Here is a 23,592-nt window from a genome sequence, read left to right on the forward strand (position 1 = left end):
ACACAATATTGGCCCCCTTCACATGATCACCTGGTGAGGAGTCGAAATCAGCAACCCTCAGAAATCTTTTGGGGCATATTTAAAAGGTGAGGCCCCTAACACCACTGGAACATCATTAAAAGTGACATTCTTGTGGCGATGGGGCTTCTAAATATGCCCCCAAGGGCCATATGTACAAGAGAAGTGGCAGAGACGGCGTGAGGTCGGGAAGGTGTGCAGGCGCCTTTACCTACGAGGAACTGTCTCGAGGGACGCACAGCCGATTCGCATAGGGAATTCTTCCTGCTTTTCTTGGAATACTACTTCCACGCTCTCCTAAGAGACACTAGATTAATAATTATAGGCCACACACCTTCTTTGCTTATCACAAAATAGCTTTCCGGTCCTGAAGAAGTGCATGGGATCTCCTCCTGAGACCGTGATATAGCGCGAAACATGTTGATCTAGGGGTATGTTATTTATTTAGCTACATAGGGCCGTTATATCCCTCACAGCAGCACCACCTTTTTGTTTTTTTTTACTAATGACAGAGGGACCCCCTTTTTTCAATAAATTCTTCAAGCACCTCTCCATTCATTTTTTAACTTCTCGCTAGGACACCACTGCCACTTACCCCACACAACCATACGGCTTTATCGAAAATATCTCCGAAAAAGTGACTCTTTGGGGGACCCGTAGGGCATTGCAGTGCCGGCCCGACGAAGAGCAATAGCCCAATGATGAAGCATGACAACCTTCTGGGTGTGTGACGGCATCATGAACAGGACACACTGTCCCCCCCAAACACAGTAGTAGAATGACAAGAGCTCTTTACACTTTTTTCCAACGATAGGAACGATGACTCTTGTTGGTTATAAGGAGCGTGTTGTTACCCTTCCTGGCTTAATGACACGCTCTGCCACTTCTGATACGCAGGGCTGCACCATGTTTACAAGAATATGGTGAAACCCTGAGCGCAAGGGTGTCTGCGTGCAGGGGAAGATTGTTTATGCACAGGAAGGTCCCCTTCTTGCACATAAACAATCATGAAATGCTGTTTTGTAACTTTTATGTGTGCTGCTTAATGCAGCACACACAGAAGTTGCAAAACAGCTTCCTGTACATAAACCATCATTGGCCTTTTTCTGTTTTCATGTGTGCTGCACAAAGTAGCACACATGAAAACAGCAAAAACAAGGAGAAATAAAACATTTCTCCTTGCTTCGCCAGGTTAAGACCAGGTTTTCCAGGGTCTTAATTCTGGCGCTGCCTCCTATTTACGCCTCCCTTGTAAATGGGAGGCAGCCTCAGAATCAATGGGTGTTGGAGTGGAACGCCCACCGCAACACCCATTGTCCTCCCCTTTTACGCTAAGTATAGCTTGAAAGGGGAAAATGCAAATGCTGCAAAGCGGATGACGCAGATTTTATCCACCTTGCCTGGCTCTGCAAACCTATAGCGACGTACTGGTCACAGATAATGGGCATAGTGACCGAGATGATAGGGGTGAAGATTGCATGTATACTGGATCTATGTCTATTATGCCTGCTGAAAACGATATCCGGGGCGTAAGTTAGCAGAGGTGGCCCTATTACTGGTTATACGCCGAATATCAATCTGTTGGGGGCGGGAAAAATGTACCGCATAAAGAAAAGGCTGGCTACGTGATATGGCCTACTGTAAAACACAGCTGGAAACCTATGCAGAAGAGCTACCTGAAGCCTCACGACGGCGAGATATCTGGGCCCCATATGTTGTTTATATGACAAATGCAAACTCAGACCTAACAGACTAATATATACAAATGTGGGGATAGTATAATATGCTGTGATCGATACCACGTGCTTTTACCATTTGTAGGAGAGTAGGGTCTGCTATCCTATGGTCACCCCAAATTTTTGCTTTTTGCTTCACTGGTTTTTGACATATTGAGGCTGTGGGCCTGCTAATCAGACCCCCAGCCTGCTGTTCTCTCTACTAAATTAACACTATGCACCATAGGTGCATAACCAATTGGAAGTGGATCACCCTATGAGCCCCTGTACCAGTGTACACTAGGTACCCAGGGCATTGGTGTATCTAAGGCCTACCAGGGGCTGAAGCATGTATTATGCCACCCCTGGACTGGCCTAACAAATTTGACACAACTGGCTGATCTCTCAGCTGGGGTAAGTTGGTGTAACCACCTCTTACTTAGGTGTAGTATACCTATACCTAACCTTAAATGGAACACATGTTAACCTATAAGTCAATCCTATGGCAGGCCTTAACAATCCTGAAGGCAGAGTGCTTGGTTCCATGTGAGATGGTGCTCTGGCATGAGCTGGGCCTGTATGCAGTGGTCGGAACAACTTCCTTCTACCGTTTCCAGATATCGTCATACCATATACTCTTAAGTGCATTATGAACCTCGCGGTTAAATGCTATCTTTGGTTTGGCTTTATCAAAACATGTCGAGTAAGGTGTCATACGAATTGGAATACTAACCCCACGCCAATTCTGGCAACGGGGTTAGCATTCCACCCTTCTAGAGGGACACGACATGTCCAGTACCTGAAACCCGGGTAAAATCAGACATAGCCTCAGCTCCACAAAATGGATGCTGCCACCACAGACACAAGTCTGCCCTCCTGCTGCTGGGAGTCCTTCCAGCTTGGGAGACGTGGACAAAGGGTTTCCTGCCAGGGGAGGTGCGTGCACCACCCCAGACAGGATTTTGTGTATTGGTCAGGTAGGGCTTGAATGGAATCAGACATGCCTGAGGCTCACAAGGAGCCTCGGTGCATATGCCAGTTCAAACCGGTCCTGGGGCACCCCAGCCCCGGACCTGGGGCGAGCTGGACAAAGGATTGGGGGTGTAACCACCCCCCTTCCTGGTCCCACCCTTAGGGAGGGACCTAGCAGGTAGTCCGGCCCCTAGAATCCGCTTAAAGGTAGGAGCTGTGTCCTAAGACTTCAGACATCCTGGAATCAACTTAACTACAAGAAGAAGACGGGAACTTCGACGTTCTGCTGCACAGAGGACAGAAGGAAATCTCCCCTATGGTCAGGGAGTGACCATCTTGCTAACGCAAGCACCAACCAGCTACTCGACTTCTGCTTTGCCGCCGCCTCCCGCCGGTGCCCGAGCCCAGAGCCCGACAAGACCTGGACCTCCAGACCTCTCACCGCCCGATCCACAGTCCCTGAAAAGAAGGAACCCGTGGAGGCGCCGAGACACGTGGAGCCAGCGATCTTGAAAGACCCACGACAAGCTGCAAGCGCCACAACAGAGGCTTCCTCCAAGTTGTGCTTTGGGTCCTGAGAAGCCCAACACCCGAGCAGCATCTGCACCAAAGGTGAGCCCTCCAGCATCTCCATGATCTGCGTGGGGCCCCTCTGCACTTTGCATCTTGATGCACCTGCCCGGTCCCTGGCCCGTTGGCTAGTGGCCATTTTGGCGACGAATCTTGAAAACTACGATGCTGGTCTGGTTGCCCCAGACTGGCCCATGCTTCCCTCCAAAGGAGCAGCCCCTCTGACCTTGCTGGTCAGAGTAATCAGCTTTCTTCGATTCCTGCGACTCCTGCTTTTGCCAAGGCTTGTTTGCTTCCTTTGAGTCGCCGACACCGCCGACAGCGAGAGCCTGCGTGGGACAGCTTGTGAACTGACTCCTGGATGTCGTCGACCTTCAGGGACCACGTGGCTGTGGAGACAAGTTACCTATCTTTGCCTGTTTGCACCCGACATCGCCTGATACCTACCTGGTGCCACGCTGGTCACTGGCTAGTGACTGTGAACACTGTCCCCTCTGCTTACAGGTCTTCTACAACTCCGATCCACCCTTGGATCCACCGCATCTCTTCTGGACCGACCGCCTGCAGCATCTTTGTCATCAGGCTCCATTGAACGGATAGACGAAACCCGACGCACTTCGAGAACTATGCACCCGCTTCCTGTGGGTGAGGTAAAGCTGGCACTCCGGTGCCCAAGTGTAGAGAAACATCTCTAGTGTCTGTGTTTTAAGTCCCAAGATCGTAGTCCACCCAGAAGACCCTTCTAGCAGTAACTTTTGAACTTTTACGCACCCATTGAAAACCTATGGGAGCCTGCGTGTAACTTTCCTCACTGCACACGCGACCCGTGGACCTCCTGGTCACTAACTGAAGTTAGCTCCTTGTAGGCCCAGCGATTCTAGAGGCCCTAGGCCTTTTCCTTTTCCCATTCGTGGTACTTATACCACTATTTTAGTATATGGTTTGATCGGCCACCAGGGCCTATCCATATAAAGTGCAACTTCTGTATATTGTAATACTTTCTTGTTTAACGATTTGTGCTCCTGTGCTCATAAAGAGTCTAGGGGATACTTTGAGTAATAAATACATATATATTTTGAATATATATCTGTGTGGTGTCCTTTCATTGGTATAAAGGGGGGTTACATATGGTAAAACAGCTTGCTTAACACGCTTTAACGAGTTTAGCCTCAAAGACTGCTTAGCCTACGCTACCACTAGGGCAGCTAGTCCGAAAAGGTTGACTTACAACCACACCATAAGGGTTGCTTGGCATGGTACAAGGTGGTCACTTTAATTAGTGAACAGCATATACCAGGCCAACTTCTCACATTGGTGAGCAGCGGTTGGATTTGAGCTTGCTGTGTTTTACCTCTGTAATCTCTTTGTTACCAATTGAAAGATCATACAGGTACCTTTAGGTACATATAAAACAAGAATAGTTATATACTTAAGTTCTACTGAACTTAGTTGTTGTAGAGCAAAGGGAGTAGCACACCCTGACTACAACTACTAGATAGGTTTAGTAGGAAAACCCAAGTGTAGGTAGTTGCAACACATCCACCCACACTTAAGAGCAATGGCTGGGGCAGAGGGGTCCAATGTACCCATCTCTGTCGAGAGTGACCCCCAGAGGGCACCAACCATCTTTGCTACCCTAAACCAAAATGAGCTCAGGCAGTTGGCAAATATCAGGGGCCTTAAACAGCCCAGGAACCCTACCTCTGCTGAACTCAGAGAACTCTTACAAGCTGATGAAGATCAGAGAGCTCTCAAGAAAGCTATCCAGTTAGGCCCCTCAGGGACTGGAACAGGAGGCCCCCCTTCTGAAGATGATACTGAGGTACCCCTGTCCAATAGACACCCCTTAGATGAGAATCATACTACAGAGGATGAGAGTGATAAGGGTACTGATACAGATGGTAGTGGGAATGAAGGGAGAATTAGCCCAGTGCCAAGTGTTATACGTGGCCCAGCTAACTTAAGGCTAGTTGGGACTGACAATGGGTTTACCCCATTGGATCTCCCTAGTGGACTTAACCAGGGGCTTGGGAGGCAGAGGAATCACTCAGGTGACTCTAATGCTTCTCATGCCTCTAGAGGCTCTCAAGGTCGCTCCAGAAGGGGGATGACCAGCCCTCAGAGGATGGAGCATGAGGCCAGAATGAAGGAAGCTCAGCTGAGGATCAGGAGGCAGGAGCTAGAGGTAGCCCTGATGCTAGAGAAACTGAACAAGGCTAGGCAACCTAGAGAGAGTGGGTCTATACCCACTGGTGGCAGCATTGTCCCTAAGGACAAAGATAGGGTCTTTGACAATAGGAACCTGTCCAAGGTTGTGCCCCCCTACAAAAGTGGGGATGACATCCACAAATGGATGACTGCTCTTGAGAGAGCCTGCAAAGTGCAGCAGGTTCCTGAAGACCAGTTGGCAGCAATCTTATGGCTCTCCTTTGAAGGAAGAGGCAGAGATAGACTCATCACTGTTAGAGAGGAGGATGTCAGAAACTACAGAGCCCTGAAGAGTGTCCTGGTTGATGGGTTAGGCTTAACCACTGAGCAGTACAGGTTAATGTTCAGAGATACCCAGAAGACACAGACTCAGGACTGGTCTGAATACATTGAATGTGCCACTATTCAATTCAATTCAAATATCTTTATTCGATTGTAATCTTTACAATCATAAAAGTTCATGTCACAAATATACAGTCATAAACCAAATTTCATAAAAAAAAACAGTTAAAAAGTTCATATCACAAATATACAATCATGAGCAAGATTTCACAAATAAACGTTAAAAAGGATAAATCCTCCAGTTCCGAATTTCGGACAGCAAAGTTGTGAGACAATAAATTACGAAGTTGTTATAAAACCAGAACAGCAGACAAATTGAACCAGTTAAAAATATAAATAAGTATACAAGGTTAAAAATAAGGGAGAAATACATCAATAAAAACAGCATAATTATCCCTCCATACTTTTCCTAAAAATAAGGGCTAATTTAAAAAAACTGCATATATATAAAGTGCAGTCACTATTTAGGAGTTGAAGGTAATAAAGAGCTGGTTTAATCTGTATAAAATTCAACTTTTTTAAGCAAGGCTTTAGATATAACTTCCGTGGTACTGTATAATAAGGACAAATAAATAAAAAGTGCACCAAGTCTTGCGGAGACTTCCCGTCGCAGCCGCAAGCAGGTAGCACTTGACCTCGGTGTGCCCCTTTCGGAGTTGCCAACAAGAGGTGAATCAAATCAAAACGGAACCTTGTCAATAAAAAGCGTTCAAAGCCAGACATAGGCCATGTTAGGTACGGTTCCATACTTGGGCTTGTTTGGAGTAAAGCATGTTTCCTAACACTAGCTTTCAACAATTCGCCCTCCTCCCGGGCAAAATTCCTTATGGACAAAAATGATTTTTTCACAAAGGTAACATCAGCTCTAGTTATAATCTCTGGGGCTGAAAACAAGTCAGGGCGTCCCAATTCCGTGAGGCGGTCATTTATATACCTCAACCATGGTACCTTAAACCTGCCGTCCCAAGTTAAGGCTTCTTTTAATATATCATGTGTGAGAGGTATATCTTTGTTTAGCCAGGAGGTCAGCCAGCATATCATGGGGCTTGCTGCTAATCTATCACTGAGAAAAGGTACACCTAACTCCTCGTGGACCGAGAAGTTTCCGGTGCCCCTTGGCAGCCTCAAAACCTTCTTTAGAAAATTGTTTTCTGCAATCTCCAGTGCTTGCGTTTGACTATAACCCCAGAGCTCGCTGCCATAGCAGGCAATGGCAACACTCTTGGCTTGATAAAGTTTAAGTAAAGCAGCCACCGGGCTATTGCCCATTTTTCTAGCAAACCCGAGAATGGCTGCATTTGTGTGTGTTACCTCGCCCTTCTTTTTTATAACAGCTGGGCCCCAGGTTAACTGATTATCAAGTAAAACCCCGAGGTATGAGAAGGTTTTAGAATTTGGAATTTTTTCCCCATTTATGGAAAACACGTTAGGCTTTCGTGACCCTTGACCTAGTTTCATCACATATGACTTTGAGTTGTTAATACTCAAGCCTCGAAGGCTCATAAAATCATGAAATGAGTTTAAGAGTAACTGAAGGCCATTCGCTGTCCTGGAAATAAGGACGGCGTCGTCCGCATATAGCAGAACCGGGATGCCCTTTCGGCCGACATAGGGGTAATCGGCTCCTGTTTTTATCAGGTAATCCTCTAGCTCATTAATATATAAATTGAACAAAAATGGTGCTAGGATACACCCTTGGCGGACACCCCGATTGATTTTGATGTCACTTGTTACTTTCAGATCTTGAGTGTAACGAACATTAGCTCTGGTGTCTGAGTGCAAGTCAGCCAAAACATAAATTAAGTTCTGCTCGACGCCCATCTTTAACATAATGTCCCACAGTTTACATCTATCAACACAGTCAAAAGCGGACGATAGGTCCATAAAAGCCATGTGAATGGTTCCCTGTCGGGCCATAGTGTATTTGCCTACAATCAGATATAGATTCAGGCATTGAGTTATTGTAGAATGACCAGGTCTAAAGCCATATTGTATAGAAGATATGACTTTATTATCTGACGCCCATGTTGTTAACCTATTCAAGATTACGCCACCTACCACTTTAGCTACAGAATTAATTAACGATATTGGCCTGTAGCATAGTGGACTACTACGGTCGCCCTTCTTAAATACGGGGACGATGGTGGATTGTCCCCAAGACTTTGGACATCCAGACATTGCAGCTGCATTTATCACCTTTGTGAGAACAGGTGCCCATACCGAAATACACGATTTAAAAAGGTCCGGTGGCAAACCATCTGGACCTGGAGCCTTATTGCCAGTTAAACCTTGAATAGCCTTTTCTATTTCATTATCAGAAAAAGGTAAAAAATTCTCCTTTAATGTTAAAAAATTGTATGCTGTCTGTTGGTCATCACTTTTAAAAATTGCACTAAAATGAGTAACCCAATCTTTCTCTGGGATGTTTGTACCAAGTGCAGTATCACTCAGGTTGTCAAATATAGGTTTATTTATAATTTCCCAGAATTTGCTACTGTTGCCCAAAACTAAGGGGTCAAGTAAGGACTCCCAGATATGGGTTTTTATTTCCTTTTTCCGTTTAGCAAGAGTTTTTTTATATATCAGACGGAGGTTTTTAATATTACCTGAGTCTCTGGGTTTATTTTTTAAAGCCTTTCTTAAGTTTTTACTTGCCGAGGAACATGCATTATCGAACCATTTAGGAATATTTCTAACCTGCCCCTTCACTGGAACTGATAACAGCGACCCTACTGTTGTCACTATGCCTTCAAAAATGTCTAAAATTTGCTCTGGGTGCAAACATGTCGATACACAGTCCATTAGATCCCTGCCGCATGCTTTGTTAATTTCTTTATAGAGATTTTCCTGATTTACCATATGCCATTTCAAGCGGCGTTTTCCATTGGTGCATTTTAATATGCCCACGTCTTCACGGTGCTTTCGCTGTTCAAATATACCCCCATTCAGTTTAATGGAAAGTGGGTTATGGTCACTGTGAATGTTTGTTTGAATCGTGAAATTAGAAGCCTGATTGGCGAGATCGGCAGATAATAATATGTAATCTATGAGTGACCCAGACCCAGAGCCTTTGAATGTTGGAACGTCATAGACTTTGGTCTCAGGGGCCAATGACATAGCTACAAACAGGTTATTTTCGTTTATCAAGTCATTTAAAAGTGACCCTTGCCTAGTGTGTCGAAAATGGAATCCATCCATGCTATTACACCCCAGGTCACCCATAGGGGTGTCTCGGGGGTTACCGCAAGGATGAACATTAAAATCTCCTACAATTAAGACGTTACACGGCAGTGTGCCTGGACCATCTTTCAGCAGTTCATTCAATGATATTATATTACTCTCCCCTTCATCAGTTATAGCATTATAAAAATTAACTAGGGTTAGAGTATGTTTACCTCGCTTCAGTACAAGCAATTGAATATTACAGTTAACAGTTTTCTGGTAAGTTAAATTACACAAAAGAGACAGATTAACAAAAATAGCAAGACCCCCCTTTGCTCTGCCACTAGCTGAGGGGGCTGCAGGCCTAAGGAAGCTTTGATATCCATCTATGAAGGCATTATTTCCTTCCATCCAAGTCTCTTGGAGACATATAATCGCAAATATTTTAACAAAAGCAAGCCAGCTTGGATCATTTATTTTATCAGCCAGGCCTGCTACGTTCCAAGAGACTAAGTTCATGTTACATACAACAGCATTCTTAGTATCGGGTGCAGCCTCAATGACGATGGGATCTGATGTTCGATCAAAATGTTCAACGTTAAAGGCACCCATAATATTTACTGCACTAGATTCTGGGTCTAAATGGATTGGATGAATATTAGAAGCTTCTAACTGATATTGCATTGTACTGATATGATCTGAGCCATCAGATTCAGAACTAACCGAAAACGGATCTATAACTATTTCTGTAGGGTCGTTACTATCTAAATTAATATGGGTGGGGGAAAGGTTCTTGTCATGGACAGGGTTACTAGATTTAAAATCAATACACATAGAAGTGGCTGGAAAATCATACAGTCAGTCAACACCCTCTAAGCCATTACGCTCATAGAGGGCGTTGAATCTATTAGAGATAGGAACATTATATTGGATATTAGGATATGTCAATTGGGGAGTATTATGATTATTATATAATCCATTTAAATCCTCCCAATTCTCAGGATGGAGTGTTGAGAAGTTAGCTTTGCTGGACATACCTAGTAAATCATTTCTAGAGTGACTTCGATCCTTTATGATAAAGGGTTCATAATTCCTCGAGGTTGCACCATTGTAAATTGAATTATGCATGGTGTAATTTGCCTCAACCTCAATGTTAGGATGAATGTTGCTATGATTCCTTGGAGGATAGAAATAGCTTAAGTCCTTAGTACGAATTAGACTATGGATCAAATTATCCTTCCAACTGGTAATATGCCTAACCGCTCGTTTGTCAATAAACGTGACAATAATACAGTCTCCCTCGGTTGATTTGAATCTATGGCCCACCCAATCGACTCTCCTGACATTTGTGATCTTACCATTGATATGACGAGGGAGTGGCCTATGGCTGGTTAGCCAGTGACTAACTTTGTTCTTCAAATCACCATATCTCTCCGTCTTTCCCAATTCTAATTGCGGTACACCTATCATCACTATGGTGTAAAATTGGGATTCAGGGGGAAGATTAATGTGAATGGGTTTCCTATTTTGTTTGGGCTGCACGTACTTTTGCGCTGGTCGTATATTATCAGTTGATGGTACTGTGAGGGTAGACCTGTCTGGCTCAGCCTGGGCATCAGGAATTGCGGTAGATGTGCCTTCCGTGGCCCATTCACTTTCGTCACTATTGGATGAGAGTCCCATCGTGGTAATAGGCATAGCCGGAGAGATTAAGGCGGTATTACATATACTTATATGTTGATTAGAATTAATCTGGGCTTTGGAATTCGGTAGCAAGGAAGTTTTTAAGTTATGACCCATGGTTTCTAAGTTATCTGTCTGAGTGGAGATATTAGTACAATTAGACAAATTAGTAACTTCCTTAGGTTGAAATTTATCTAGATTCATTAAAATTTGTTCTAATCTAGATATTTTCTCATTTATAGGGTGGAGAAGGGATTTAATCATCTGTTCCAGTCTCGATGAATATGATTTATCAATTACACACACCTCATCAGTCTGTGTTGTCTCATTTATAACAACTTTGCTAGTCGTAAACAAATTTTCATTATGCAATGTTACCACTTGCTCAACAGCTTTTGTAGTTAAGTTAGAGGTACTGGATGTTTGTTTAGCCAATCTAAAGTTTGACCATACATCTTTAGCTGAAGATTTATATTTGCCTATAGGTTTATATGTCTTCCTCATGATTGATTTTGGTTTCGTTTTTTTCCTTCCATAGCGCAGACTCTTTAATTTTGGAGAAGGAGATTTATCTGCACTTATGAGGTTAGTTAAAGGAGAGCTTTCCGCAAGAACGGCCCCTGGGGGAGTCAGTGACTTGTTTCCTAAGTATGATACACATGGAATATCCTCACCGGTAGGGGCAGATTGGGGGCTGCCTTCATTACTGGTAGGTACAATAGGAGGGATTGGAGACGTATTTCTTCTACAGCTATTACCATTAGGCAGTCCCGAGAAGGACTGCAGTAATAACGAGTCCTCTACACTAATAATAGACTCCGCGGTGTTATTCTGCACAGAAGTGTGCATAGACAAATTAGGGAAACACAAGTTAGGGGTAAGTGAGAGGCGTCTCTCCGTGTTTTGGATTGCATCGGCAACCACTCCAATGGTTTTTTGCAGCATTAGATCTATTGCTGTAAGAGATGGTAATGGTATTACTGGCACGGACTTATTTCTTGTTGTTGATCTAGTCGCCATAGTGGTCTTTCTCGACTTGGTCATAATGAACTAGATGTTCACCTAATTAAATATACATAAGATACAGGTGTCGAGGTAAAACAGATTAGGGTTTCCTAGACACACACATCTGCCCAATAGCATTTACGTCTCACGATGATATCACCTTCCGGCAGTGGTACCCGGATGCAAGTTGTTAGGGGGGTTGCCCGTCCCGTCTCCTTCAGACCCCTGAGGGCCACAGAGGGCCCGCCCTTTGCCCGGGCTTAGCCCGGCGCTGCCCGCGCGCGGTCCCGCGACGCGGGGAGTGTCCTCCAAATTTATATGCCTCCTGGCGCCAAATCGGTGGTGTCAATGACGGCTTCCTGCCGCTAAGGATCTTGGGAGTGGTACTCCCTCCCGCTCTGCGACCGCGCCGGTGCAAGAAGGCGCGGCGGCGGGGAGAGACCCACAGGGCAGCAGGAGAGTGCAGAGCAGCGGTAGACCTTTCAGCCAGGTAAAGTTTACGTTTTTATCAGCAGCACGCCCGCTCTGCCGGGAGTGTCCTCCAAATTTATATGCCTCCTGGCGCCAAATCGGTGGTGTCAATGACGGCTTCCTGCCGCTAAGGATCTTGGGAGTGGTAGTCCCTCCCGCTCTGCGACCGCGCCGGTGCAAGAAGGCGCGGCGGCGGGGAGAGACCCACAGGGCAGCAGGAGAGTGCAGAGCAGCGGTAGACCTTTCAGCCAGGTAAAGTTTACGTTTTTATCAGCAGCACGCCCGCTCTGCCGGGAGTGTCCTCCAAATTTATATGCCTCCTGGCGCCAAATCGGTGGTGTCAATGACGGCTTCCTGCCGCTAAGGATCTTGGGAGTGGTAGTCCCTCCCGCTCTGCGACCGCGCCGGTGCAAGAAGGCGCGGCGGCGGGGAGAGACCCACAGGGCAGCAGGAGAGTGCAGAGCAGCGGTAGACCTTTCAGCCAGGTAAAGTTTACGTTTTTATCAGCAGCACGCCCGCTCTGCCGGGAGTGTCCTCCAAATTTATATGCCTCCTGGCGCCAAATCGGTGGTGTCAATGACGGCTTCCTGCCGCTAAGGATCTTGGGAGTGGTAGTCCCTCCCGCTCTGCGACCGCGCCGGTGCAAGAAGGCGCGGCGGCGGGGAGAGACCCACAGGGCAGCAGGAGAGTGCAGAGCAGCGGTAGACCTTTCAGCCAGGTAAAGTTTACGTTTTTATCAGCAGCACGCCCGCTCTGCCGGGAGTGTCCTCCAAATTTATATGCCTCCTGGCGCCAAATCGGTGGTGTCAATGACGGCTTCCTGCCGCTAAGGATCTTGGGAGTGGTAGTCCCTCCCGCTCTGCGACCGCGCCGGTGCAAGAAGGCGCGGCGGCGGGGAGAGACCCACAGGGCAGCAGGAGAGTGCAGAGCAGCGGTAGACCTTTCAGCCAGGTAAAGTTTACGTTTTTATCAGCAGCACGAATGTGCCACTAAGGCTTTGGAGGGTTGGTTGCTGGGAAGTAAGGTGTCTGATTATACAGGATTGTACAATTTGATGATGAGACAACAGATTTTAAATAACTGTCAGAACCAGCAACTGCATCAACACTTGGTTGACTCAGATCTGACCTCTCCCCAAGAATTGGGAAAGAAGGCAGACAAATGGGTCAGAACCAGGGTTAAGCAAAAGAACCAGAACCAGGGCCAAGGGGGTGATCAGAAGAAAACAGACCAAAAGGGTGGAGATCAGAAATCCAAAGACCAGAAGTCTTCAACAGGGCCTCAAACTAGTACTAATGAGGGTGGGTCCCAACAACCTAAAGGGAAGAAGAAAGAAGGTCCAAAGAAACCCTGGTGCAAATCTTGCAAGAATACAACTCACTGGACTAGTGATTGTAAGAAGGGTGGAGCCCCCAACACTGTTGCCCCTAAGGCACCTGCTCCCAGTACTACTGTTAGCAGTGTTGGTCCCCAGACAAAGGGTGTAGTGGGAATCACTATGGGAACTGAAGGAGATTCTGACTTAGACAGAACCCTGACACAGGCAGTCTTGATCTGTGATGGGGACATGGATTTGTCCCTGACTGTGAGCCCCAGTAACCTGGGCAAGTACAGACAGACTCCTTTAATAAATGCAAAAGTGGCTCAAGCCTACAGGGACACATGTGCCAGTGTCACTATGGTGACACCAGGCTTTGTGGACCCTGGACAGTACATACCAGGTGAGAATTACCTGGTGACCAATGCCAGCAATGCCACTACTTCACATAGTGTGGCTATTGTTAACTTCTCATGGGGAGGGGTAACTGGCCTCAAAAGGGTTGTGGTTAGTGCAGACCTCCCAGTAGAATGTTTGTTGGGCAATGACCTAGAGAGTTCTCTATGGTCAGAAGTGGAGTACAGGACTCATGCAGAGATGTTAGGTATATCACCACATGTCCTTGCTGTGACCAGGTCACAGGCCAAAAAGTGCCTCACTGAACCTCAGGTCTTGGATCCTGGAACAATGGACCAATCACCTTCCAAGAAGAAGAACAGGAGGGTTAAGGCGGTGCCTTCCCCCCTGCCTCAAAGTGATGATCAGCCTTCCCAGGAAGATGATCTAGAGAACCCTGAAGGAACTGTCCCTGAAGAGCTTGAACCTGATCAGGTTGAGTTTCTGGGGACAGGGGGACCTTCCAGGGCTGACTTGAGGCAGGCTCAGTTATCCTGTCCCTCTCTTGAACCCCTCAGACAGCTGGCTGCTGCTGAGGCTGCTGGGAATGCTCAAGGTACCCATAAAGTGTATTGGGATGAAGGGCTCCTTTATTCAGAGGCTAGAGACCCAAAACCTGGTGCAACCAGGAGGTTGGTTATACCTCTGCAATTTAGGGGCTTCCTTCTTACCTTGGCCCATGATATTCCTCTAGCAGGACACTTAGGCCAGAACAAGACTTGGGACAGGCTTGTCCCTCACTTTCACTGGCCTCACATGAATGAAGATACCAAGGAGTTTTGTCGCTCCTGTGTGACCTGCCAAGCCAGTGGCAAATCAGGTGGCACAACAAAGGCCCCCCTAATACCACTACCTGTGGTGGGGGTTCCCTTTGAAAGAGTGGGGATAGATATAGTGGGTCCCATGGATCCCCCCACTGCATCTGGGCACAGATTTATACTGGTGGTAGTGGATCATGCCACCAGGTATCCAGAGGCAATTCCCCTTAGGACCACTACAGCTCCTGTTGTGGCCAGGGCCCTGCTGGGAGTATTCTCCAGAGTGGGGTTTCCTAAGGAGGTGGTTTCTGTCAGAGGTACCAACTTCATGTCAGGATACTTGACAGCTATGTGGAAGGAATGTGGTGTCAACTACAAGTTCACCACTCCTTATCACCCACAATGCAATGGGCTTGTTGAGAGATTCAACAAGACCCTAAAGGGTATGATCAAAGGATTACCTGAAAAGCTCAGGCGAAGATGGGACATCCTTCTACCCTGCCTTCTGTTTGCTTACAGAGAGGTCCCACAAAAAGGAGTTGGCTACAGCCCCTTTGAATTGTTGTTTGGGCACCCTGTAAGAGGCCCACTGTGTTTAGTGAAGGAAGGATGGGAGTTACCTCTCAAAAAGCCTAAACAAGACATAGTGGACTATGTACTTGGTCTCCGCTCCAGGATGGCTGAGTATATGGAGAAGATATCCAAAAACCTTGAGGCAAGCCAGGCCTTACAGAAAGCTTGGCATGACCAAAAGGCTGTCTTGGTTGAGTATCAGCCAGGACAGAAGGTATGGGTGTTGGAGCCAGTGGCCCCAGCAGCACTCCAAGACAAATGGTCTGGACCCCATACAATCCTGGAAAAGAAGGGAGAGGTTACCTACTTGGTGGACCTAGGAACTCCCAGGAGTCCCCACAGGGTACTCCATGTTAACGGGTTAAAAACATATGTTGACAGGGCAGACATGGGCTTGCTCATGGCTACAGATGAGGGACAGGAGGAAGAGAGTGACCCTCTCCCAGACTTGTTGTCTCAGAACCCTGAAGATGGTTCAGTTGAAGGAGTGACCCTTGGAGGCAACCTCACTGATCATCAACAGATTGAATGTAGACAGGTTCTACAATCATTTCAACATATGTTTTCATTGATACCTAGCCAAACTGACTGGTGTACCCATGTGGTGGACACTGGTGACAGTCTGCCTGTGAAGAACAAACTTTACAGACAACCTGACCACGCCAGGGACTGTATAAAGGCTGAGGTACACAAAATGCTGGAACTGGGTGTCATTGAGCCCTCAGAGAGCCCCTGGGCTAGCCCAGTGGTTCTGGTCCCCAAACCTCACACCAAAGATGGCAAGAGAGAGATGAGGTTCTGTGTGGATTACAGAGGACTCAATGCTGTCACTAGGACAGATGCACATCCTATTCCAAGGGCAGATGAGCTCATAGATAAACTGGCTTCTGCTAAGTTTTTGAGCACATTTGATTTGACAGCTGGCTATTGGCAAATCAGATTAGCTGAGGAGTCTAAGGCCAAAACAGCATTCTCAACCCCAGGTGGGAACTACCAGTTTGTGGTGATGCCCTTTGGTCTGAAGAATGCACCTGCCACCTTCCAAAGGTTGGTGAATCAAGTCCTTACTGGGTTGGATGACTTTTGTGCAGCATATCTTGATGACATTGCTGTCTTTAGCTCCACCTGGGAGGATAACCTGATCCACCTGAAGAAGGTACTTGAGGCTCTGCAAAAGGCAGGCCTCACTATCAAGGCTACTAAGTGCCAGATAGGGCAGAGTAAGGTTGTGTACTTGGGCCACCTTGTAGGTGGAGGCCAAGTTCAGCCACTGGAGAGTAAGATACAATCCATCAAGGACTGGTCTCCTCCAACCACCCAGACTCAAGTTCGAGCTTTCTTGGGCTTGACTAGGTACTACAGGAAGTTTGTTAAGAACTATGGGTCCATTGTTACTCCTCTTAATGATCTGACATCCAAGAAGATGCCCAAAAAGGTTCAGTGGACAGTAAGCTGTCAAAAGGCATTTGATGACCTGAAGGAGGCCATGTGCTCTGCACCTATCCTGAAAAGTCCTGACTACTCCAAAGAGTTTATTGTCCAAACAGATGCTTCTAAGTTGGGTGTGGGAGCTGTGCTGTCACAACTTAATGTAGATGGTCAAGACCAACCCATTGCTTTTATTAGCAGAAGGTTGACCCCCAGAGAGAAGAATTGGTCAGCTATTGAGAGGGAGGCCTTTGCTGTGGTGTGGGCCCTGAAGAAGCTGGGGCCATACTTGTTTGGCACTCACTTCAAGATTCAGACCGACCATAAGCCCCTCTTGTGGCTAAATCAGATGAAGGGTGAAAACCCCAAACTGCTTAGGTGGTCCATTTCCCTACAGGGGATGGACTTTACAGTGGAGCACCGGCCAGGTACAGACCATGGAAATGCAGATGGTCTCTCCAGGTACTTCCACTTAGGACATGAAGACGAGACTGGTCAAGGCTAGTTTAATGTCCCTGCGTTTGGGGGGGGGGGGTTGTGTAGGAGAGTAGGGTCTGCTATCCTATGGTCACCCCAAATTTTTGCTTTTTGCTTCACTGGTTTTTGACATATTGAGGCTGTGGGCCTGCTATTCAGACCCCCAGCCTGCTGTTCTCTCTACTAAATTAACACTATGCACCATAGGTGCATAACCAATTGGAAGTGGATCACCCTATGAGCCCCTGTACCAGTGTACACTAGGTACCCAGGGCATTGGTGTATCTAAGGCCTACCAGGGGCTGAAGCATGTATTATGCCACCCCTGGACTGGCCTAACAAATTTGACACAACTGGCTGATCTCTCAGCTGGGGTAAGTTGGTGTAACCACCTCTTACTTAGGTGTAGTATACCTATACCTAACCTTAAATGGAACACATGTTAACCTATAAGTCACTCCTATGGCAGGCCTTAACAATCCTGAAGGCAGAGTGCTTGGTTCCATGTGAGATGGTGCTCTGGCATGAGCTGGGCCTGTCTGCAGTGGTCGGAACAACTTCCTTCTACCGTTTCCAGATATCGTCATACCATATACTCTTAAGTGCATTATGAACCTCGCGGTTAAATGCTATCTTTGGTTTGGCTTTATCAAAACATGTCGAGTAAGGTGTCATACGAATTGGAATACTAACCCCTCGCCAATTCTGGTGACGGGGTTAGCATTCCACCCTTCTAGAGGGACACGACATGTCCAGTACCTGAAACCCGGGTAAAATCAGACATAGCCTCAGCTCCACAAAATGGATGCTGCCACCACAGACACAAGTCTGCCCTCCTGCTGCTGGGAGTCCTTCCAGCTTGGGAGACGTGGACAAAGGGTTTCCTGCCAGGGGAGGTGCGTACACCACCCCAGACAGGATTTTGTGTATTGGTCAGGTAGGGCTTGAATGGAATCAGACATGCCTGAGGCTCACAAGGAGCCTCGGTGCATATGCCAGTTCAAACCGGTCCTGGGGCACCCCAGCCCCGGACCTGGGGCGAGCTGGACAAAGGATTGGGGGTGTAACCACCCCCCTTCCTGGTCCCACCCTTAGGGAGGGACCTAGCAGGTAGTCCGGCCCCTAGAATCCGCTTAAAGGTAGGAGCTGTGTCCTAAGACTTCAGACATCCTGGAATCAACTTAACTACAAGAAGAAGACGGGAACTTCAACGCTCTGCTGCACAGAGGACAGAAGGAAATCTCCCCTATGGTCAGGGAGTGACCATCTTGCTAACGCAAGCACCAACCAGCTACTCGACGTCTGCTTTGCCGCCGCCTCCCGCCGGAGCCCGAGCCCAGAGCCCAACAAGACCTGGACCTCCAGACCTCTCACCGCCCGATCCACAGTCCCTGAAAAGAAGGAACCCATGGAGGCACCGAGACACGTGGAGCCAGCCATCTTGAAGGACCCACGACAAGCTGCAAGCGCGACAACAGAGGCTCCCTCCAAGTTGTGCTTTGGGTCCTGAGAAGCCCAATACCCGATCAGCATCTGCACCAAAGGTGAGCCCTCCAGCATCTCCACGATCTGCGTAGGGCCCCTCTGCACTTTGCATCTCGACGCGCCTGCCGGTCCCTGGCCCGTTGGCTAGTGGCCATTTTGGCAACGAACCTTGAAAACTACGATGCTGGTCTGGTTGGCCCAGACTGGCCCCTGCAAAGGAGCAGCCCCTCTGACCTTGCTGGTCAGAGTAATCAGCTTTCTTCGATTCCTGCAACTCCTGCTTTTACCAAGGCTTGTTTGCTTCCTTTGAGTCGCCAACACCGCTGACAACAAGAGCATGCATGGGACAGCTCGTGAACCGACTCCTGGACGTCGTCGACCTTCCGGGACCACGTGGCTGCGGAGACAAGTTACCCATCTTTGCCTGTTTGCACCCGACATCGCCTGGTACCTACCTGGTGCCACGCTGGTCACTGGCTAGTGACTGGGAACACTGTCCCCTCTGCTTACAGGTCTTCTACAACTCCGATCCACCCTTGGATCCACCGCATCTCTTCTGGACCGACCGCCTGCAGCATCTTTGTCATCAGGCTCCATTGAACAGATAGACGAAACCCGACGCACTTCGAGACCTATGCACCCGCTTCCTGTGGGTGAGGTAAAGCTGGCACTCCGGTGCCCAAGTGTAGAGAAACATCTCTAGTGTCTGTGTTTTAAGTCCCAAGTTCGTAGTCCACCCAGAAGACCCTTCTAGCAGTAACTTTTGAACTTTTACGCACCCATTGAAAACTTATGGGAGCCCGCGTGTAACTTTCCTCACTGCACACGCGACCCGTGGACCTCCTGGTCACTAACTGAAGTTAGCTCCTTGTAGGCCCAGCGATTCTAGAGGCCCTAGGCCTTTTCCCTTTCCCATTCGTGGTACTTATACCACTATTTTAGTATATGGTTTGATCGGCCACCAGGGCCTATCCATATAAAGTGCAACTTCTGTATATTGTAATACTTTCTTGTTTAACGATTTGTGCTCCTGTGCTCATAAAGAGTCTAGGGGATACTTTGAGTAATAAATACATATATATTTTGAATATATATCTGTGTTGTGTCCTTTCATTGGTATAAAGGGGGGTTACATATGGTAAAACAGCTTGCTTAACACGCTTTAACGAGTTTAGCCTCAAAGACTGCTTAGCCTACGCTACCACTAGGGCAGCTAGTCCCAAAAGGTTGACTTACAACCACACCATAAGGGTTGCTTGGCATGGTACAAGGTGGTCACTTTAATTAGTGAACAGCATATACCAGGCCAACTTCTCACACCTTTGTTCATTGTTAGGTACAAAGCGGCGATGGCCTCCCACGATAGAGGAATGGGCTATGTACAGATCAAGGAATCGCATAAGATGGAGATTGTTCTAACTGTTATTTTTTATGTTTATGCAGAATATTTGTCACTGCATTGCACAGCGGCACCATATGCTATGTAATCGGACATGTGTAACATGGCAATGTGAAACTGTAACAAATGTCCTCTCTGTTATGAAAATCAATAAAAATAAAAATATTACTAATAAAATATAAATTTAAAAAAAGCATAGCGTGAAAGGGGGCCTTATTTACAATATATCAAGCAATAGGAGAGCGAGGAATAGAGGGGGAACCGTCCCTATCGCCTGTATGAATCAAGAAAACAATGTGGACGTCCCCAGACCTGTGTAGGGTTTGGACTCACTGTAGTTGATTTACAGTGCCAAGGAATCCTTCGATTCTTTTAAAAAGAGCCCTCACACACCAACTTAGTTGGTGTTATGCTTCATCATCGGGGTCCTAACCGGGTGGCCGAATGCTGCCCAGTTGTGCTACGACGCCTGATTACAGCGGAGCAGGTGTGGCGCAGTGGTGTGATGAAGTGAAGTGTCAGTTAAAAATACCTCTGGGAATCCTGACCATGGGAATTTTATTCGTGGTGGCCCAGGGTATATTAAAAATGAAGAAAGACAACTAGTTGAGTGATTAGTCTCTTAGTTGTCGACTTGGGTCAACATGTTTCAGCCCACGATTAAAGGTATGAGGGGCTTTCGTCAGGACCAGGTGAAAAGTGTGAAAAAGTGGATGGCAAAATTACGCCATGTGTGTAGAATGGCCACACTCGCTAAGGTGTGTTGGGAAAAATAGGAGTGTTTGGACGGCGCCAAACAACCGAAATTGAAGTACCTGTGAAATAAATGACAGACAAGACAAGACACATATAACAATTTTAGAAGCAACATTAAAAGAGCAATCTTTAGTCTGGGCAACATGTGCCTGTCAATTCATGGTGGGCACATACGTGAGTCCAAGAGGATAATGCCGGGTGATCAGGTGCTATAAAGGTACAAAAGCATATGGCAATTAGCCGTTTTGAAGCATAATAGTGCATGTTTATAGTGCAGGCGGTACGGGTTGCATGCTGGGCCGTGGCATAAAATACGTAATAAGGCTCAGGTCGACAGTTTGAGCCACGAGGGCATACTTCCAGTAGTTGGTGTTGCATGGTGTGCTCATTACCAAGTGCCTATAGGTATGCCACTAAATAAACAAGTAGTTAGTTAAAAATGAAGGCATCAATCATACGGGATGAAAATCAAAGAACATAGTTACACTAAATTGTAGTGTTAGGCAGCCGATCGGAGGCACGGGTGAGGAACTGCCTCTGGTCCCACTCTGCGGGGAGGAGTGAAAAGATGAAAGAATGAGAGGTCAGGTTAACCTGTAGCCCAGAGCTGTACTAATTTAGGTACGCCTGGCTGGTGTAATTGCGCAGGGTACCGTCGCGTCATGTAGTATGGGCGCTAGGTGCGAGAAGTCGCTATGCGCAGGCAAGACAGTGGCAGTTATGGCACTGAAGATTAAAAATCAAGCGCGGGGTGAAAGTCTGAAGCGGGCGTGAGCGGTAACTTACTGGAGTCTGTTGGCGGTTCCCACTTTAAACCTACTGCGGCTCCCTGGGTCCCGGCTTCTAAAAGTTGGCGCTCCGGGAGACAGACTAAATGTGGAAGTGGCGGCACTGGGGTGAAACACACTGGCAGACAAGTTTTGGAACTCTCTCCCACTGTCCATCCACAGCCTAAATAATTACTTGGCATTCCATAAGGCAACTAAGACTCCTCTTTTCCCCTCACTGTAGGTCCCTGTGCTTTTCCTGGTGGTCTTCTCCATTCGACTGTTATTAGCGCCAGGACGCCCCTTTGCTGGGGCAGCCGTGTGCTCTATAAGCTATATAACATAACATAACAATAAGCCACGTTAGGTGGTTTAACACCACCTTGTAAACATGTGGTAGATATCAACTCCACCAGAGCTTCGGAAATTGAAGCGCTCCAGCAGCGTTAGGCACTTGTAAATATGCCCCAGCATGTGTCCGACATAGAAAAGAAAAACAAGCAGGGGCGGCATCGGCTAAACATCCAGGGACTCTTTTACAAGCCCCGTGCGCCGCCAGTGCGTCACTTTTAATATGGAAAAAGTGACTCACCAGCGGCGCAAGTGGCTTGTAAATAAGCCCCCCAGTGATTCTGGGCAAGTCACTTAACAACATGAATGTGATCTTGTTTAAAGTAACAAAAAATGAATGTGAACTTGTGTAATGGGAGGGGCTAAAAAAAAACATTTAGAGGTTTGACAAAAACCGCAATAGATTGGCAAGTGACAGCGCATGTGCGCTGCCCGCAGGCTAGAACTAAAAGGCATTCATCTACTCACGCTTTTTTAAAGCAGGTTGTTGATGTGCCAGCTTTGAAGCCTGCAGCTTGACCCAGAAGCACTTTTATAAACTGCAAAATAACACCAAATAATACAGACATCTTAACTGAAATACAACAATGTTGTGCTTTCAGGTGTACGTCACAAACTATCATGGGGCATATCAACAACAACCGGCGATAATTATCGCTAAGCGCACTTAGCGCTAGGATAATTATCGCCGGCTAGCGTTGATTTTTATCGCTGAGATAGCGTGCTATTAGCAACGCTTATCTCAATAGCGATAAAAATCCTCACGCTAAGTGGCTAACGTGAGATTATCGCTGGAAACCCAGCGATAATCTCACGTTAACTTGTTGATAGGGACAGACAAACTTAGCCATAGGTCGAAACTTAACACAAAATAAAAATGGTGGAGGTTGAGCCCACCAAACATTATAGTCACCATACAATATAAGGATGGGCCATAAATTATTAGAATTTACAACACAATGGTCCAGACTTACAAAAAGTCATAGAACGCAGTAGCCAAACATGCTGCGCTGCGTTGCGTGGAAGGGAGGTAGAAGGAGAGCACCATATCTACAAAGATATGTCTCCCTTCTCCCCTTTCCCTAGCGCCATCGCTGATTTAAGCTATTGTGCGCCAGGCACACAACTCAGCACCATAGTGCCAGGGTGCGTGCCTTAGTCTGCCATAGGTTTTGTACTGGAAGAATTTCCTTCCAGTACAAAATTCTAAATGTAGACATGCTTTAACAATTTCCCTAATTTGTATGTGTGCTGCACAGTGCAGCACGCAAGAAAAGTCAGAAAAGAAAGGAGAAATAAAAACATGTCTCCTCTTCACTCCTTCTTTTAAATGGTTTAACTTTGGTGCTAAACCCTGTCTGCTATTGTTTGTAGATAGTGTTTTAAGTCTAAAGGCATGGGTGGTTGCATGTGAATTCCCATGTAATGCCCCATGGTGCAAAATAACGGAAAGCAATGCTTTGCGCTGACTTGTGTTACTTTCAGGGGGGCAGATTTACAATAAACTAACGCAACGCGGTGCAGCAAGTCATTTTGCTGCACCGCGCTGCATTAGTTTGGAAGCACAGGCAAGCAACATATTTACAACAATCTGTTGCATCTCTGTGCTTCCCCCTGAGCTGGCGCACAAACTGCTGCCATGCGCCGACGCCATGGTGCAAGTATGCCGGCGCCACGATGATGATGTTTATGTGCAGGAAGGGTTTCCTTCCTGCACATAAACAATCAGAAATGGTGT

This window comes from Triturus cristatus, chromosome 2_2 (genome assembly GCF_964204655.1).
Source record: "Triturus cristatus chromosome 2_2, aTriCri1.1, whole genome shotgun sequence".
NCBI lineage: Eukaryota > Metazoa > Chordata > Amphibia > Caudata > Salamandridae > Triturus > Triturus cristatus.